This window comes from Triticum dicoccoides, chromosome 6A (genome assembly GCF_002162155.2).
Source record: "Triticum dicoccoides isolate Atlit2015 ecotype Zavitan chromosome 6A, WEW_v2.0, whole genome shotgun sequence".
Taxonomy (NCBI): Eukaryota; Viridiplantae; Streptophyta; class Magnoliopsida; order Poales; family Poaceae; genus Triticum; species Triticum dicoccoides.
In genome coordinates this window covers 490033391-490047657 of record NC_041390.1, presented here as the reverse complement: position 1 = coordinate 490047657, position 14267 = coordinate 490033391, and positions in this window count along the sequence as shown.

Below are 14267 nucleotides of genomic sequence, written 5' to 3'. Positions count from 1 at the left end.
AACCAGATATACTTATCCACTCATTCGACATGTGTACTCTGTTTTTTTCCGGATGAGCATGTGTACTTTGTTGTTCTTATAGTTTATGGGCAGCAACAACAATTGTGTTAAAAGAAGGAGCAACAACAATTATACAAATCAAGAGCACTTGCACGGGCGCGGCATGTCGCCGCGCCTTCGCCCGCTAGTTAGAAGTATGTTGTTCATTAATCAAGAACCATACCAAAACAACACTGTGAATTTCTATTCGGCACTTATAGCACCGGGAATCCTATTTCCCGCGTACTGTGGGGTAACAAGGAATCATATACTCCCCGGTGTCGTTACTTTAGTTGGGCCGGCCCAGCTAGCTCTCTTTTTGCGGTTCTTCAAAGTTTCTGGTCCCTACCAAATATAATTTCTTGCTCAAAAACTGTTTTTTCTTCATTTTTGCATTTTCTTTTTTTTATTTCTTTGTTATTTTCATTTTTATTACAAATTCAATATTTTTTAAAATCACGAACAGTTTTTAAGATTTTTTTACACTTAGAACATTTAGTAAAAATCATGAACATTTTTTAAACTTATCTTTTCTAAAATTGGGTAACATTTTTTTCAAATACGCGAACATGCTTCCACATCCGGGATTATTTTTGAAATCCTAGAACATTTATAAATTCGTGATCATTTTATTTTAGAAATCCTCCCATTTTTCATTTTATTTTTTACTTTTCTTTTGTTGATTTAACTTTTTTACTTTTCTTTCTTTTTAAAATTTTCCTTTTCAATTTTGTGAACATCTTTTCAAAGCTGTAAAGTTTCATTCGAATCTTGTACATTTTCTGTTATCATGAACTTTTTTATGTAATTGAAAACATCTTTTCAATCCCGCAAGCATTCTTAACGAATTTCTGAATATTTTTCTTAACATGACCATCTTTTTATACTCTGATCAATTGTGAACAATTTTTTGAACTGGTGAGCATTTTTTCAATGGTCATTTACTTTTTGAAATCATGAACATTTCTGAATTGGCCAAAAAATTTAAAATAGAGAACATTTTGTAAATCGATGATTTCTAAAAAAATTTGTGATTTTTTCAACAACCGTAAATATTGTTTTTGATTCGGCTAACATTTTTTGAATGGACAATCTTTTTTTGGAAATTGCGGAACAATTTTTGGAATTTACTTACATTTTTTGTTTTGACGAACATTTTCCGAACTGTATGAACACTTTTTGTATCAATAAACTTTTTTGTAAGTCACAAACATTTTTTCAATTTTTTGAACTTTTTGAAAAAATGAAGAACATTTTTCATTTCTTGTACATTTATTTAAAATTCATAAAAAATGTTAAAACCTCGAATATTTCTTCGAATCAGCAAACATTAAAAGGTTTCTTCAATATTTTCTTTTCTAAATTCATTTTTTATTTCAGAAGGTTTCTGAAAACCACATATTATTTAAAGAAGAATGAAAAAGAAATGAAAAATACTGGTCACCGGCATATAGACTGGGCCAAAACGGTGCGCGGTGGGGTGCGGGTTGCCCTTCTTTCCAGCGCGCAACGTGCCGAATAAGTCGACAGGTATCCGCCCTCAAAAAAAAAAGTTGACAGGTACCCTTATATCTTGCTTAAAGCGAGATCTAAGGAACCCTCGCTGAACGAGAGAGCAAGATGGGCCGCCCAGGCCGCGGGAGCCACAACCTCCTTTTATTTTTTCACTTATTTGGTGTTATTTTTTGCTTTATTTTTCTTTAGTCTTCAAAATATTATCAATATATATACTACAAAAAAAATATTCATAAAACATTAGAAAAAAGTTGGCCAAGTATTTAAAAATGTTAAAAATATATAAAGAAAATATTTCTCATGTATATGAAAATATATGCAAAAAATATACAATGCGTGTCAAAACAGTTCATCAATTATTAAAAAATATTGACAATGTATTAAAAAAATTAAAGTTGTATTTATAAAATGTTAAATGTATATATAAAAAATCCTGACCATGTATTAAAGAATAATAAAATTATATTTTAAAAATGATAAATGTGTATAGAAAATGTTGACCATGTATTCAAAATATGTTAAATTTGTATTTGAGAAATATTAGTTGTTCAATGAAAAAATGTTGACCATGTATTAAAAAAAGGTTAAACTTCTATTTGATAATGTTAAATATGTATAGAAATCATTTTGACCATGTATTCAAAAAAATAACTGTTGACCATTTATTCAAAATATGTTAAACTTGTATGTGAAAAATGAGAAATATCTATAGAAAGAAATGTTATGATGTATTAAAAATGTTAAATTTGTATTAAAAAATAATACATTTGAAAATTTAAATGTGTATAGAAAAATTGTTGACAAATAATTTGGAAAATCTTAAACATGTATTAATTTTTTCATGAGATATATACCAAAAATGTGTATAGATAACTAGGAAAATCCGAGAGAAACATGAAAAACTAATGAAAAACGAGAAAAAAACAAATAAAATCGAGGTAAAAAAGAAAAAAGAACAAAGGGAAAGAAACAATGAGAACCGTGAAAAAAATAAAGAAAATCAATGAGAAAGAAAAGACCAAAATAAACAGAGAAAAAACGAAGAGCGCCCATGAAAAAACAAAAAGAAAAATAGAAGAAAAACTATGGAAAACCAATTGAAATAAATTGGCCCCAAGTAAAAAGAGTTTGTGGCGCTCCTAGCCTTAAGCCAGCTTTGCGCTTGACTTACTTGATTCGCCTCAAGTAAGTTGTGTTCCCAGCCTGAAGCTAGCTTGGCGTTTAACTGAATGCGAGCGGGCCGCGACATAACTTAGTTCCAGCCACTCGCTTCGTTCAGTCACCCAATTTGCCCACTCTTTCTCACTTTGTCGCTCGCTTCGACCACTCTTGCTCGCTTGGGCGCCCTCTTGTCCTGCTAGTTTTTTTGTTTTTCTGTTGTTGGTCCGGTAGGAAAAACTGACTGATTTTTTTAGTACTATTGAAAAAATTGTAATGTCATTTTTTATGGATCTTTAAAGTTCATTGAATTTAGAAAAGTTCACAAAATTTGGAAAAATATTGTGAACTTTATGAAGTAAATAATAATATAAAAAAGCTCAGAGAAAACACAAATTTGATAAAAAGTTCATGAACTTTGTAAAAAATATGATTTTTAAAAAGTTCTCGAATGTAAAAAAACTCATCAAATTTTAAAAAGTTCATGAAATTAGAAAATAAGTTCAAGGACTTCAAAATTTTCAATTTTTGGAAAAGTTCATGGCTTTTGATTAAAGTCACAAAGATCGAATAAAGTTCATAGATTTTATTTTTTGAAAAAATAATGAATTTGTAAAAATTTCACCGTTGGAAAAAATTCATGAAATTGAGAAAAATTCATGAATATTTAAAATCTTCGAAATTAAAAAGAGTTTGTGGGTTGGAAAAACATTCCTGCAGTTGAAATTAAAGTTCGTGCATTTGAAAAAATAGTGCACGGATTTAATAAAAGTTCATGAATTTAAGAAAACTGTTCACAAATTTTAAAATTTTAGTATTTTAAAAAATATTCTTGAATAAAAAATGCAGAAGGAAATGGAATACAAAGAAAAAGGTTGAATATAATGGAAAAAACCAGATAGTGAAAGCTCATTTGACACACAACACATAGGCTATCAGGGGAGGGGGGTGAACCCCTGGTAGGCAATGGAACCTGGATCCCTTTTTAAAACATCGCGGCAACTGAAGCCCCTCAATCCGGCTGGCCTGCCTGCCGGCTTGCCAGCGTGGACCGGCTAGGCATGGCTTCCCGGCCCGGCCGGCTGGCCACATGTCAGCAGCTGACCCCTCCGGACGTACGACGAGACGACTCCCCAAGACGGGGCCAACGTGGCTACAGCGTTCCCCCCTTTTGCGCCGGCCAGGGCGGGCGTGGCTACAGTACGCCCTCCACCGCTGACCGAGGCGGGCGGCGCTGCACTGTAGCTGAGCTGCACCTGCCACCCTGTGGCGCGGGACGGGACGGGTCATGTTGGGGAACGTAGTAATTTCAAAAAAATCCTACGCACACGCAGGATTATGGTGATGCATAGCAACAAGAGGAGAGAGTGTTGTCCACGTACCCTCGTAGAGCATTCGCGGAAGCGTTATATCAACGCGGTTGATGTAGTCGTACGTCTTCACGATCCGACCGATCCAAGTACCGAAAGCACGGCACCTCTGAGTTCTGCACACGTTCGGCTCGGTGACGTCCTCGCCTTCTCGATCCAGCAAGAGGGGCGAAGTAGTAGATGAGTTCCGGCAGCACGACAGCGTGGTGATGGTGTTGGTGAAGAACAATCTTCGCAGGGCTTCGCCTAAGCACTATCAAAACTTTGACGGAGGATAAACTAGAGGGGACGGGGTTGCCGGCACACGGCTTGGTGTTTCTTGATGTGTCTTTGGTGCTAGCCCTGCCCCTCTATTTATATGTTGAGCCCTGGGGTCAAAACTTGGAGCAAAAGCCTCCTCAAAGTCGGTTTTGCCCGAAAGGCAAGAGTCCCACTCGGACTCCAGGACCAAATGCCACAATCCTTGGCATCTAGCCCAGATGCCATGGGCCTCGGCGTCTGGCCCAGGGCCAGACGCCAGGGTCTCCGGCGTTTGGTCCCCTGGCCTCCGCAAAACTCCTTTTGCATCGACTTATAGCCCCGTGGGCCAGACCCCTTGGCCTAACCATATCATCCAATATATGAATCTTTACCTCTGGACCATTCCGAAGCTCCTCGTCATGTCTGTGATCTCATCCGGGACTCCGAACAACATTCGGTCACCAACATACATAACTCATATAATACTATATAGTCAACGAACGTTAAGCGTGCGGACCCTACGGGTTCAAGAACTATGTAGACATGACCGAGACACTTCTCTGGTCAATAACCAATAGCGGAACCTGGATGCCCATATTGGCCCCTACATATTCTACGAAGATCTTTATCGGTCAAACCGCATAACAACATACGTCTGTTCCCTTTGTCATCGGTATGTTACTTGCCCGAGATTCGATCGTCGGTATCTCAATACCTAGTTCAATCTCGTTACCGGAAAGTCTCTTTACTCGTTCCGTAATACATCATCCCGCAACTAACTCATTAGTTGCAATGCTTGCAAGGCTTATAGTGATGTGCATTACCGAGTGGGCCCACAGGTACCTCTCCGACAATCAGAGTGACAAATCCTAATCTCGAAATACGCCAACCCAACAAGTACCTTCAGAGACACATGTAGAGCACCTTTATAATCACCCAGTTACGTTGTGACATTTGGTGGCACACAAAGTGTTCCTCCGGTAAACGGGAGTTGCATAATCTCATAGTCATAGGAACATGTATAAGTCATGAAGAAAGCAATAGCAATAAACTAAACGATCAAGTGCTAAGCTAACGGAATGGGTCAAGTCAATCACATCATTCTCCTAATGATGTGATCCCGTTAATCAAATGACAACTCATGTCTATGGTTAGGAAACTTAACCATTTTTTATCAACGAGCTAGTCAAGTAGAGGCATACTAGTGGCACTCTGTTTGTCTATGTATTCACACATGTATTATGTTTCCGGTTAATACAATTCTAGCATGAATAATAAACATTTATCATGAAATAAGGAAATAAATAATAACTTTATTATTGCCTCTAGGGCATATTTCCTTCAGTCTCCCACTTGCACTAGAGTCAATAATCTAGATCACATCGCCATGTGATTTAACATCAATAGTTCACATCTTTATGTGGTTAACACCCATAGTTCACATCGATATGTGACCAACACCCAAAGAGTTTACTAGAGTCAGTAATCTAGTTCACATTGCTATGTGATTAACACCGAAAGAATACTAAGGTGTGATCATGTTTTGCTTGTGAGATAATTTTAGTAAACGGGTCTGTCACATTTAGATCCCTAAGTATTTTGCAAATTTCTATGTCTACAATGCTCTGCACGGAGCTACTCTAGCTAATAGCTCCCACTTTCAATATGTATCCAGATTGAGACTTAGAGTCATCTGGATCAGTGTCAAAACTTGCATCGAAGTAACCATTTTGCGACGAACCTTTTGTCACTTCCATAATCGAGAAACATATCCTTATTCCACTAAGGATAATTTTGACCGCTGTCCAGTGATCTACTCCTAGATCACTATTGTACTCCCTTGCCAAACTCAATGTAGGGTATACAATAGATCTGGTACACAGCATGGCATACTTTATAGAACCTATGGCTGAGGCATAGGGAATGACTTTCATTCTCTTTCTATCTTTTGTCGTGGTCGGGCTTTGAGTCTTACTCAGTTTCACACCTTGTAACACAGGCAAGAACTCTTTCTTTGACTGTTCCATTTTGAACTACTTCAAAATCTTGTCAAGGTATGTACTCATTGAAAAAACTTATCAAGCGTCTTGATCTATCTCTATAGATCTTGATGCTCAATACGTAAGCAGCTTCACCGAGGTCTTTCTTCAAAAAACTCCTTTCAAATACTCCTTTATGCTTTCCAGAAAATTCTACATTATTTCCAATCAACAATATGTCATTCACATATATTTATCAGAAAATGTTGTAGTGCTCCCACTCACTTTCTTGTAAATACAGGCTTCACTGCAAGTCTGTATAAAACTATATGCTTTGATTAACTCATCAAAGCATATATTCCAACTCCAAGATGCTTGCACCAGTCCATAGATGGATCGCTGGAGCTTGCACATTTTGTTAGCACCTTTAGGATCAACAAAACCTTCTGGTTGCATCATATACAACTCTTCTTTAAGAAATCCATTAAGGAATGTAGTTTTGACATCCATTTGCCAGATTTCATAAAATGCGGCAATTGCTAACATGATTCGGACAGACTTAAGCATAGATACGAGTGAGAAACTCTCATCGTAGTCAACACCTTGAACTTGTCGAAAACATTTTGCGACAATTCTAGCTTTGTAGATAGTAACACTACTATCAGCATCTGTGTTCCTCTTGAAGATCCATTTAATCTCAATGGCTCGCCGATCAATGGGCAAGTTAATCAAAGTCCATACTTTGTTCTCATACATGGATCTCATCTCAGATTTCCTGGCCTCAAGCCATTTCGCGGAATCTGGGCTCATCATCGCTTCCTCATAGTTCGTAGGTTCGTCATGGTCAAGTAACATGACCTCTAGAATAGGATTACCGTACCACTCTGGTGCGGATCTCACTTCGTTTTACCTATGAGGTTCGGTAGTAACTTGATCTGAAGTTACATGATCATCATCATTAGCTTCCTCACTGGTTGGTGTAGTAGTCACAGGAACATATTTCTGTGATGAACTACTTTCCAATAAGGGAGCAAGTATAGTTACCTCATCAAGTTCTATTTTCCTCCCACTCACTTCTTTCGAGAGAAACTCCTTCTCTAGAAAGGATCCATTCTTAGCAACGAATAACTTGCCTCCAGATCTGTGATAGAAGGTGTACCCAACTGTCTCCTTTGGGTATCCTATGAAGACACGTTTCTCCGATTTGGGTTTGAGCTTATCAGGATGAAACTTTTTATTATAAGCATCGCAACCCCAAACTTTAAGAAACGACAACTTTGGTTTCTTGCCAAACCATAGTTCAAACGGTGTCATCTCAATGGATTTAGATGGTGCCCTTTTTACGTGAATGCAGCTGTCTCTAATGCATAACCCCAAAACTATAGTGGTAAATCGGTAAGAAACATCATAGATTGCACTATATCCAATAAAGTACGGTTATGACGTTCGGACACACCATTATGCTGTGGTGTTCCAGGTGGCGTGAGTAGTGAAACTATTTCACATTGTTTTAACTGAAGGCCAAACTCGTAACTCAAATATTTTACCTCTGCGATCATATCGTAGAAACTTTTATTTTTGTTACAATGATTCTCCACTTCACTCTGAAATTCTTTGAACTTTTCAAATGTTTCAGTCTTGTATTTCATCAAGTAGATATACCCATATCTACTCAAATCATCTGTGAAGGTCAGAAAATAATGATACTCGCCGCGAGCCTCAATATTCATCGGACCACATACATCAGTATGTATGATTTCCAACAAATCTGTTGCTCGCTCCATTGTTCCGGAGAACGGAGTCTTAGTCATCTTGCCCATGAGGCATGGTTCTCAAGCATCAACCGATTCATAATCAAGTGATTCCAAAAGCCCATCAACATGGATTTTCTTCATGCGCTTTACACCAATATGACCTAAACGACAGTTCCACAAATAAGTTACACTATCATTATTAACTTTGCATCTTTTGGCTTCAATATTATGAAAATGTGTATCACCATGATCGAGATCCAACAAACCATTTTCATTGGGTGTATGACCATAGAAGCTTTTATTCATGTAAACAGTACAACAATTATTCTCTAACTTACATGAATAACTATATTGCAATAAACATGATCCAATCATATTCATGCTCAACGCAAACACTAAATAACATTTATTTTAGGTTTAACACTAATCCCGAAAGTATAGGGAGTGTGTGATGATGATCATATCAATTTTGGAACCATTTCCAATACACATCGTCACTTCACCCTTAACTAGTCTCTATTTATTCTATAACTCCTGTTTCGAGTTACTAATTTTTAGCAACCGAACAAGTATCAAATACCCAGGGGCTACTATAAATACTAGTAAGGTACACATCAATAACATGTATATCAAATATACCCTTGTTCACTTTGCCATCCTTCTTATCCACTAAATATTCAGGGCATTTCCGCTTCCAGCGATTAGTCCCTTTGCAGTAGAAGCACTTAGTCTCAGGCTTAGGTCCAGACTTGGGCTTCTTCACTTGAGCAGCAACTTGCTTGCCGTTCTTCTTGAAGTTCCCTTTCTTTCCCTTTGCCCTTTTCTTGAAACTAGCGGTCTTGTTAATCATCAACACTTTATGCTCTTTCTTGATTTCTACCTTCATCGATTTCATCATCATGAAAAGCTTGGGAATTACTTTCCTTATCCCTTGCATATTATAGTTCATCACGAAGTTCTAGTAACTTGGTGATAGTGACTAGAGAATTCTGTCAATTACTATCTTATCTGGAAGATTAACTCCCACTTGATTCAAGAAACTGTAGTACCCAGACAATCTGAACACATGCTCATTGGTTGAGCTATTCTCCTCCATCTTGTAGGCAAAGTACTGTCAGAGGTCTCATACCTCTCGACACGGGCATGAGTATGAAATACCAATTTCAACTCTTGAAACATCTTATATGCTCCGTGGCGTTCAAAACATTTTTGAAGTCCCGGTTCTAAGCCGTAAAGCATGGTGCACTTAACTATCAAGTAGTCATCATACCAAGCTTTTGTCAAAACGTTCATAACGTCTGCATCTGCTCCTGCAATAGGTCTGTCACCTAGCGGTGCATCAAGGACATAATTCTTCTGTGCAGCAATGAGGATAAATCTCAGATCACGAATCCAATCCGCATTATTGCTACTAACATCTTTCAACTTAGTTTTCTCTAGGAACATATAAATAATAAACGGGGAGCAACATCGCGAGCTATTGATCTACAACATAGATATGCTAATACTACCAGGACTAAGTTCATGATAAATTAAAGTTCAGTTAATCAAATTATTAAAGAACTCCCACTTAGATAGACATCCCTCTAATCCTCTAAGTGATCATGTGATCCATATCAACTAAACCATGTCCGATCATCATGTGAGATGGAGTAGTTTCAATGGTGAACATCACTATGTTGATCATATCTACTACATGATTCACGCTCGACCTTTCGGTCTCCTTGTTCCAAGGCCATATCTGTTATATGCTAGGCTCGTCAAGTTTAACCTAAGTATTCCGCGTGTGCAACTGTTTTGCACCCGTTGTATTTGAACGTAGAGCCTATCACACCCGATCATCACGTGGTGTCTCAGCACGAAGAACTTTCGCAACGGTGCATACTCAGGGAGAACACTTATCCCTTGATAATTTAGTGAGAGATCATCTTATAATACTACTGCCAATCAAAGCAAGATAAGATGCATAAAATGATAAACATCACATGCAATCAATATAAGTGATATGATATGGCTGAAGGAAATATGCCCTAGAGGCAATAATAAAGTTATTATTTATTTCCTTATATCATGATAAATGTTTATTATTCATGCTAGAATTGTATTAACCGGAAACATAATACATGTGTGAATACGTAGACAAACAGAGTGTCAGTAGTATGCCTCTACTTGACTAGCTCGTTAATCAAAGATGGTTATGTTTCCTAACCATGGACAAAGACTTGTTATTTGATTAATGGGATCACATCATTAGTTGAATGATCTGATTGACATGACCCATTCCATTAGCTTAGCACCCGATCGTTTAGTATGTTGCTATTGCTTTCTTCATGACTTATACATGTTCCTATGACTATGAGATTATGCAACTCCCATTTGCCACAGGAACACTTTGTGTGCTACCAAACGTCACAACGTAACTGGGTGATTATAAATGTGCTCTATAGGTGTCTCCAAAGGTACAGGTTGGGTTGGCATATTTCGAGATTAGGATTTGTCACTCCGATTGTCGGAGAGGTATCTCTAGGCCCTCTCGGTAATGCACATCACTTAAGCCTTGCAAGCATTGCAACTAATGAGTTAGTTGTGGGATGATGTATTACAGAACGAGTAAAGAGACTTGCCGGTAACGAGATTGAACTAGGTATAGGATACCGACGATCGAATCTCGGGCAAGTAACATACCGATGACAAAGGGAACAACGCATGTTGTTATGCGGTCTGACCGATAAAAGATCTTCGTAGAATATGTAGGAGCCAATATGAGCATCCAGGTTCCGCTATTGGTTATTGACCGGAGACGTGTCTCGGTCATGTCTACATTGTTCTCGAACCCGTAGGGTCCGCACGCTTAAGGTTACGATGACAATTATATTATGAGTTTATGCATTTTGATGTACCGAAGGTTGTTTGGAGTCCCGGATGTGATCACGGACATGACGATGAGTCTTGAAATGGTCGATACATAAAGATTGATATATTGGAAGCCTATGTTTGGATATCGGAAGTGTTCCGGGTGAAATCAGGATTTTACCGGAGTATCGGGAGGTTACCGGAACCCCCCGGGAGGTATATGGGCCTTAGTGGGCCTTAGTGGAAGAGAGGAGAGGTGGTCAGAGATGGGCCGCGCGCCCCTCCCCCCTTTGGTCCGAATTGGACAAGGAGAGGGGGCCGGCCCCCTTCCTCCTCTCTCTCCTCTTTCCCCCTCTTCACGAATCCTATTCCAACTAGGAAAGGGGGGAGTCCTACTCCCAGAAGGAGTAGGACTCCTCCTGGCGCGCCACACCTTGGCCGGCCGGCCCCCCTTCCTTGAACCTTTATATACGGAGGCAGGGGCACCCCTAGAGACACAAGTTGATCCACGTGATCATATTCTTAGCCGTGTGCGGTGCCCCCTTCCACCATAGTCCTCGATAATATTGTAGCGGTGCTTAGGCGAAGCCCTGCGACGGTAGTACATCAAGATCGTCACCACGCCGTCGTGCTGACGGAACTCTTCCCCGACACTTTGCTGGATCGGAGTCCGGGGATCGTCATCGAGCTGAACGTGTGCTAGAACTCGGAGGTGCCGTAGTTTCGGTGCTTGATCGGTCGGGCCGTGGAGACGTACGACTACATCAACCAAACACTTCCGTTGTCGATCTACAAGGGTACGTAGATCATACTCTCCCCTCTCATTGCTATGCATCACCATGATCTTGCGTGAGCATAGGAATTTTTTTGAAATTACTACGAAACCCAACAGTGGCATCCGAGCCTAGGTTTTATATGTTGATGTTATATGCACGAGTAGAACACAAGTGAGTTGTGGGCGATATAAGTCATACTGCTTACCAGCATGTCATACTTTGGTTCGGCGGTATTGTTGGACGAAGCGGCCTGGACCGACATTACGCGTACGCTTACGCGAGACCGGTTCTCCCGACGTGCTTTGCACATAGGTGGCTTGCGGGTGACAGTTTCTCCAACTTTAGTTGAACCGAGTGTGGCTACGCCCGGTCCTTGCGAAGGTTAAAACAACACCAACTTGACAAACTATCGTTGTGGTTTTGATGCGTAGGTAAGATTGGTTCTTGCTTAAGCCCGTAGCAGCCACGTAAAACATGCAACAACAAAGTAGAGGATGTCTAACTTGTTTTTGCAGGGCATGTTGTGATGTGATATGGTCAAGACATGATTTTATTGTATGAGATGATCATGTTTTGTAACCGAGTTATCAGCAACTGGCAGGAGCCATATGGTTGTCGCTTTATTGTATGCAATGCAATCGCGCTGTAATGCTTTACTTTATCACTAAGCGGTAGCGATAGTCGTGGAAGCATAAGATTGGCGAGACGACAACGATGCTATGATGGAGATCAAGGTGTCGCGCCGGTGACGATGGTGATCATGACGGTGCTTCGGAGATGGAGATCACAAGCACAAGATGATGATGGCCATATCATATCACTTATATTGATTGCATGTGATGTTTATATTTTATGCATCTTATCTTGCTTTGATTGACGGTAGCATTATAAGATGATCTCTCACTAATTATCAAGAAGTGTTCTCCCTGAGTATGCACCGTTGCGAAAGTTCTTCGTGCTGAGACACCACGTGATGATCGGGTGTGATAGGCTCTACGTTCAAATACAACGGGTGCAAAACAGTTGCACATGCGGAATACTCAGGTTATACTTGACGAGCCAAGCATATACAGATATGGCCTCGGAACACGGAGACCGAAAGGTCGAGCGTGAATCATATAGTAGATATGATAAACATAATGATGTTCACCAATGAAACTACTCCATCTCACGTGATGATCGGACATGGTTTAGTTGATTTGGATCACGTAATCACTTAGAGGATTAGAGGGATGTCTATCTAAGTGGGAGTTCTTTAAGTAAATTAATTGAACTTAAATTTATCATGAACTTAGTCCTGGTAGTATTTTGCAAATTATGTTGTAGATCAATAGCTCGCGTTGTTGCTTCCCTGTGTTTATTTTGATATGTTCCTAGACAAAATTGTGTTGAAAGATGTTAGTAGCAATGATGCGGATTGGATCCGTGATCTGAGGTTTATCCTCATTGCTGCACAGAAGAATTATGTCCTTGATGCACCGCTAGGTGACGGACCTATTGCAGGAGCAGATGCAGACGTTACGAACGTTTGGCTAGCTCAATATGATGACTACTTGATAGTTTAGTGCACCATGCTTAATGGCTTAGAATCGGGACTTCAAAGACGTTTTGAACGTCATGGAGCATATGAGATGTTCCAGGAGTTGAAGTTGATATTTCAAGCAAATACCCGAGTTGAGAGATATGAAGTCTCCAACAAGTTCTATAGCTAAAAGATGGAGGAGAATCGCTCAACTAGTGAGCATGTGCCCAGATTGTCTGAGTACTACAATCGCTTGAATCAAGTGGGAGTTAATCTTCCAGATAAGATAGTGATTGACAGAATTCTCTAGTCACCATCACCAAGTTAGTAGAACTTCGTGATGAACTATGATATGCAAGGGATAACGGAAACGATTCCCAAGCTCTTCGTAATGCGGAAATTGACGAAGGTAGAAATCGAGAAAAACATCAAGTGTTGATGGTAGACAAGACCACTAGTTTCAAGAAAAGGGCAGAGGGAAGAAGGGGAACTTCAAGAAGAACAGCAAGCAAGTTGCTGCTCAAGTGAACAAGCCCAAGTCTGGTCCTAAGCCTGAGACTAAGTGTTTCTACTGCAAAGGGACTGGTCACTGGAAGCGGAACTACCCCAAGTGATTGGCAGATAAGAAGGATGGCAAAGTGAACAAAAGTATATTTGATATACATGTTATTGATGTGTACTTTACTAGTGTTTATAGCAACCCCTCAGTATTTGATACTAGTTCAGTTGCTAAGATTAGTAACTCGAAACAGGAGTTGCAGAATAAACAGAGACTAGTTAAGGGTGAAGTGACGATGTGTGTTGGAAGTGGTTCCAAGATTGATATGATCATCATCGCACACTCCCTATACTTTCAGGATTAGTGTTGAACCTGAATAAGTGTTATTTGGTGTTTGCGTTAAGCATGAATATGATTTGATCATGTTTATTGTAATACGGTTATTCATTTAAGTAAGAGAATAAATTGTTGTTCTATTTACATGAATAAAACCTTATATGGTTACACACCCAATGAAAATAGTTCGTTGGATCTCGATCATAGTGATACACATAATCATAAT